Genomic DNA, 7,187 nt, shown 5'->3' with positions numbered 1-7,187 from the left:
CCCCGCCAGCACGGGGGTGGCGCCAAACCACGGCCTGGCCGACGCGAGGTAGCGCCAGGTCGCGGCTCAGCCGCGCACCGGGTGCGCTGGGCGCGCCGTGACTGGGCGCTGCCAGCGCCCCCGCCGGCGGCCACGCCGGCCCGTCGGCGCCCCGCCGGCGACACCCTCACTGACCCGGGCCCACCCCTCCGTGGACACCTCCATCCAGCCTACCATCACAAGCCCAATAAATCAGCCCACACCCAATATCCCCATCAGATACAATGGTTATTGAAATTGAATGAATTTGTAAATAACAACATAAAGAATAAAATAAATTAAAATAAAAGTTCAAACAAGACATGATAGTATATAATTAAGTGAATATACTTTTAGCAATTTAAATTTTTTAATTCAAACATATTGAACAAATACATAAAAAAACAGAGGTGACTAGAGTTTTTTTCTTAGAAATAAATAGGGTTATGCTACAATTTGTTTTGCTATTTTTAGCTATCTAAACTCATCATACAATATTTTAATCTGTAATCATTTGTCATCAGAGTCCATTATTGTAGTTGTCTTAAGTACAAAAAACATGCATATGCACAATCTCTCATCTCTACTCAAATTAATACATTTGCAAAAATCGATGAAGTATGTATCCAGAATCCAAAAATGTGCTTGGGTCCAACTTTGTTGATTGACCATTTTAAAGAATGTTTATAGTTTAATTCACTACTGAACAGAATATCACACCGCATGTTTGTAATTAATATGATAATTTTTTTATTTTTAAGATTTCATTTATCGTCTTTAATGACTTTCAAGAAAAGGTAAAAAAAATCATTGTTCTGGTAAATTTTACTTTAACAAAAATTTTCAAGTATCGTAAAAGCAATTGATAAATTTAAAATGAAACAATAAATTAATTAAAATTTATGTAAATTACTTATAACTTCATACCACTTCACACCATAATAATTAAATATTGTCTTATACTGTTAACATTATGCATTTAGGCAATTGATTTTCTTAATTTCGCTATCAGCACCCAAAAAAAAATAAATGAAAATGATGATTAAAAATTGTATTACTTATCAATCAATAAGCTAGGAAACTTAATAAAAAAAATTGAGAACAATAAAACATAGTAAATTATTACATTGAACTTGAAATTAATCATGTTTCCTTCGAAATTGTAATGGACAATTTAAAAACTTCGGAGTTAGATAAATTGAAAACATACTCTTCATCAACGATCACAAAGTCATTCGCTTTTTGTTGTCATGTCATGTTGGTCACAATAAATTCTCTTGGTAGTTTAGAACTCACAATTCCAATGATATCTACAAAAATAGTACAATTCGGTTGTCACAATATTTTCTAAATTTGAATAAATGTATAAAGAGATTTAAAAAATGTATGGAAAGAATATAAACTCACTTATTGCTATTTAAAAAATGTATGGAAAGAATATAAACTCACTTATTGCTTGTCTTTTAGATTTGTAATCATATATAAACTCACTTATTGCTTGTCTTTTAGATTTGTAATCATATATAAACTCACTTATTGCTTGTCTTTTAGATTTGTAATCATATAATTGTCCAAATGGTTTTGTATCCATGTCAGAAGAAGGTTGCAAATCCAATTGGTCGTCATTATCGACATCTTGTATTAGAGTTTTCCTATTAATTGACCAAACAAATCTATACTTCTCATCTGGGACATTGAAAATTTGATTAGCACGAGAGACTAATGCATTAGAGGCAATATATGTGGTGTATAACTTGAGCATTTCACCAAGTAGTTCAATATCATTTTGATAAGTTATTTCTTGAACTTTGTTGCCCTATAATTATTTCAAAGAAAATGTCAATAATTATTTAAAAATATAATCAATCATTTTAACAACATAGAATAAGACAATATTGATTTCTCAATCATTTTATCATTTTAACCTGTAATAATAATACTTATTGTGTTTTTAGATAATAATAATAAAATAATAATAATAATAATATTAATAATAATAATTATTATTATTATTATTAGCTAAATTACAAGTAATTGATACCAGTAATATAATCAATCATTGATTTCTCAACTGTCAGTTTAGCTTGACACTACATTAATAGTTCACTCCCACTTTCTAGCATAATTAAATTTTAGTTTTTCATCATGATGTATTTGATGGAAAGGTTTTATACTTCAGTATTACAAGAGTATTAGTTGTCATATCCTGAACCACACAATTTGCATTTACTTGCAGGTTGCTGAGATTTTCTACTATGGACAAAAGACAGTTCTGCACCTAACAGCTCCATTATTTGATCGGAAGCTCAAACGTTAAGACTAAGATGTGTTAGAGATTTAAAACGGATTTTCATTCTGTGTGACCATGGTAGGGATGGTGCCCTTAATGATGCCGAATTGAATAGTATTTTGGTTCACAGAAACTTCTAAATCACTCAGTATCTTACATACAATCTTGTTATTATAGAAATTTATCTAAATATCAATCTAGGCTAGGTAATAAGAAGAAAACATGCACAAGATGGACTTTGAAAATTTAAATTATTCATAGCATTTAATAGCCACTTCATATTACTCAATTGTGCGTTTCCAGAAGAAAACCTCAATGAGGTCAACTGTCAACATGCTGAATTAAGTAATATTTTGAGGCCAGCAAGTGACAGACGTATCATTTATCACAGTAAGAAGGGACTCCACTAGCAGGGGTCTCATTTTCCAAACTACCCTTTCACTATAATACTTCCCATTTTCTAAGTTGAGATTACTTGCATCATCTCAATCAAGGAACAAACAAATGTGCATAACAAATATTAGCTAGTCACACATGCATAACAGAACAACATTTTAGACTCAGATGTAAGGCACTACATCAACACAAGTTTAAAACAACAATATCAGGTATATTTACATGATACCTTGATAAAATATTACTTATCAAGGAAAATATTACTTTAATCATTTTAATTTGCATTCTTGTGTTGGCTAAAATACTCATATTTCTCACCCTTAGTCTGTTGCATGTGTTACTTCCTCTTGCTAATAGTCATGTGTGTCCCATGAAAATCAGAATGATAGTAGGAAACATCCACTAAGGTTAGAGTCAATAACTTTGTTTTATCTTCCTTATTTTTTCACGAGTCATTTCCATTTTTTGTCCTATTGTTATTAAGGCATTGCCAATTTTAGTCCACTTCATTAATTTTTGCCACATTGCGGCCAGTCTTATTTAGTCCTTGCCACTTTTAGTCCACCGTTAAAATTTTCGTCAAATAACCGTCCAAAACAGGGTATTTTGAACTTTTCATGCTTTGATCATCTCCTTTACTCTTTGTAGTGGTTTTCCTTACAAGTTTTCATCCAATAAAGAGGTCCGGCGAAAGCCATGGCTTTGTAATGTGGCTCACATGGCTTTCGCCGGACCTCTTCAATGGATGAAAATGTATAAGGAAAACCACTGCAAAGGGTCAAGGAGATGATCAAAGCATGAAAAGACCAAAAATACCCCTATCTTGGACGGCAATTTGACGAAAATTTTAACGGTGGACTAAAAGTGGCAAGGACTATATAAGATTGGCCACAATGTGGCAAAAATTAATAAAGTGGACTAAAATTGATAATGTCCAATAACAGTAGGACAAAAAAATGGAAATGACTCTTTTTTCACATATTTTAGTTATCCTCTAATCTACTATAATTCCTATCAGTTTTGCACTTGCCTTTTAGGATGTATATTGGACGACCAGTCCCCAGTCCCCACTAGATTCCAAAGTTTCATTCAGATAAATATTTTTTTTAAAGAGACTAATGATAGACATCGTATATACTAAAGCCAAGTATAAAATCAGCTACCAATTGTGTTTTTATATAATATATGAAAAAGGATCAAATACACCCTCGAACTTTTGCTAAGAAGTCAATTAGGTCCTTGAACTTTTGAAAGTTGCAATTAAATCCACAAACTTGTTATTTAGAAGCAATTAAACCCACAGACCTGTTGGTTACCTGTAATTGCAGGTCAATTAGATTTCCGACAACAATCCGGCAAACCTCCAGTCAAAATCAGCCACCGGCGACCGTACCGTCGTCGTCGGCACCTTCTGCCGGAGAAGGCGACCAAACTGGTCGCCATTTCCAGTCAACTGGAGATTGCGACCAAACTGGTCGCAATCTCCGTCGACCGGAGAAGGCGTCGGCGGCGACGGTACGATCGTCGGTGGCTGATTTTAGCCGAAGGTTTGCCGGAAACCTAATTGACCTGCAATTACAGGTAACTTACAGTTCAGTGGGTTTAATTACTTCTAAATAACAAGTTTGTGAATTTTAATTGCAACTAAAATTCAAGGGCCTAATTGACTTCTTAGCAAAAGTTCAAGGGTGTATTTAACCCTTTTCCCTATAATATATATAGATAGATAGATAGATAGATAGATAGATAGATTTTGATACCTCATTTGATTTTTCATTTTTCCAGAATTCTATTCTTTTTGCAGCATGCCATTTGTCATTAGCTCACCTCCCTCCTGTAAAAGGCTCATCTTTGGAGTTGTTCTCAATTCCAGTCCTCAACACACACCTTAGTTTTCAAGCAAATGTCTTCTTCCCCTTATTGGATGCTTTCGATCTTCTTGAAAGCTCAAGAAACACTGGACCAGTCTTCCCCTGCAGCCTCATGGTTACGATGGATGCTACTCATTTTCGCTCTTTCTTCCACACACACACACAGAGGAAAGTTCATTTTCAAATTAATATTAATTTTGAAGATTGCAACAGTCATTTCCCAATTTAAATTCATTTTGTATTCACACATGTATTAATGGCTTCTAATAATAGTTTAAGTATACGAAGAACTTTTAAGCAACATTTCAAGTTTCGACATTTAAATATCAGTTTCAAGACAACAAAAAAAAAATAAAAAATTAAAACGCCTGCATTTTGTGTGGGCTCAATTATTATAGATGTTTACTGTTGTCACTAATTACCTTCCGTTCAAAATGTAGCTTTTTTTTAGGCGAGAACTTTTTATCTATTTTTATTTTTCAAAGAGTTATGCTTTATTATAGTAGAAGAAGATTTGCATACATAACTCTTAACCTAAAGAAATTTGTATACATTAATTTGCACGGAAAGCCATTACATATAACTTGCATTATATGTGGCTCATTCAACCTCATTGCTATTTTTTATAGTAATTAATGAATTACACTCAGAATAATGGTTACATAGTTTTAATGATTTATATATGTTCAAAATATAGTTTGACTTTACCAAATTTAAAATATTGTTAATTTTGTATCACTTTACAATTAGCTATAATAATTTTATTTTTTCAAATTCAACAATGTAATAATTTGAATTATTTAGGCACCATATAAATACCATATTCGGGGAGTTTTGAATCGTGCTAATTCCTTTTTCTACAATGTGCTTATGTTTTACTGTAAGTAATAGCTCAAATTGTTCATTCTGACTCTGACTTTCTTAGCTATATTTTTAAATTTGTTAGATTTATAACAATGAGTCAAAAATGTGTATTTATTTATTTATTTATTTTGCTAGCAGAATAGAATCGATGAACAACAATATAATACAAATATTATTTTACAAATAATTGTAGTTATTTATTTCTTAGGTTTATTTATTTATATTTATTTATTAGTTTTTTATAAAATCATTTTATTTACTTCCACTGAAGACTTTATTGGATCTTCTTCATTCTGATGAGCGGGGCGTTTTTGTCCAAAGAGAGAGATAGTCTCCCTACAGGGTTCTTCGGAATAAAGCATCCAAAAAAATACTAAAGATCTTTATGCACATTAATATTTAATTAACATATTTTTAGATCTTCTGTTATCGTTTTTCTAATGAAGGTTGGATGTAGTTGTATTTGATTAACAACATCAAAACTTGGTACTATCATTGATATACATACTATATATCAAAATTGTTATAAAAATGCATACATTTTTATATGTTTTTAAAAGATACTATATGCATTTGACAATAATACATACCTATTGAACTATTGTTGCATGTCATATATATATGTGTGTGTGTGTATGTACGCGCGCGTGTATGTATGTATGTATATATAGTATTATTGCACTAATTTAAAACATTTGTAGTACAAAAGGTGTAAACAAATTATTAAAAATATGAAAATTATAAAATGTTTGAATTAAATATAATAGAAATTATTTAAATATTACGAGCCCAAAACAAATTGATTTATGTTAATAAAATAATTATTGAAGAAAAACTAACAAAAAAAAAAGAACTAATTGAACTATCTTACATTGTGGACTTTAAAAAATCTAATGTTATTGGATAAATGTTTCACATTTAAATATAATAATGTTATGAAATTAATTAAAATTCACATATTTAAGAGTGAAGTAAAATCTAAAAATCTATCAGTTTAAAGTGGAGAAGAATAAGAGATAATAGAAGTAGGAAAAAATAAAATTTAATAAATTAGTAGAAAACATTTTATAGATCTACAAAATTTGAACAACAATGTCTACTATAAACTTATAAAATACAGACCTATTATTTAAATGATGATATAAAGTAATTTTGATTAAACTAAATTTACAGGGTGTTTGGTTGGAAGGAAATACAATTCCATTCCCACTTAATTCTCACCTAATGCTGAATCCAACTAAATTCCTTCGTTTGGTTTGATGGAATTGCAATTCTCTCATTTTTATGGAATTAGAATCCCATGCCTCCCCTCCCCCCGAGATTTTAATTCCAAAAGATTTTAGGAAGAAAAAAATAAAATCTTGAGACAAAATTACCCCTCCATTTTTTAACCTAAAATTGATATCTGACATTCTCTTCTAAAGTATAGCGTGTATTATTATTTGACTTCCCTTCATGTATGTTCATTTAAATCTTTATATGCAACAACTATTTTCAAAATTTGCATTATTGTTCATTTAAATATTTATATGCAACAATTATTCAAAATTTGCATTGTTTATATGCATTATTTATATACAACAACTTTCATGTATATTCCTTTGAATTCTTTATATACTCTTCAAAATTTGCATTCTTTATATGCAACAACTCTAACAATTTGTGGATTAATTTGTCAATTATAAATAACAACAACAACAACAATAGTAATAGTAATAGTAATAGTAATAGTAATAGTAATAGTAATA

The sequence above is a fragment of the Ipomoea triloba genome, chromosome 7, assembly GCF_003576645.1.
Source record: "Ipomoea triloba cultivar NCNSP0323 chromosome 7, ASM357664v1".
Classification (NCBI taxonomy): domain Eukaryota; kingdom Viridiplantae; phylum Streptophyta; class Magnoliopsida; order Solanales; family Convolvulaceae; genus Ipomoea; species Ipomoea triloba.
Note: the sequence above shows the minus strand (reverse complement) of the source record.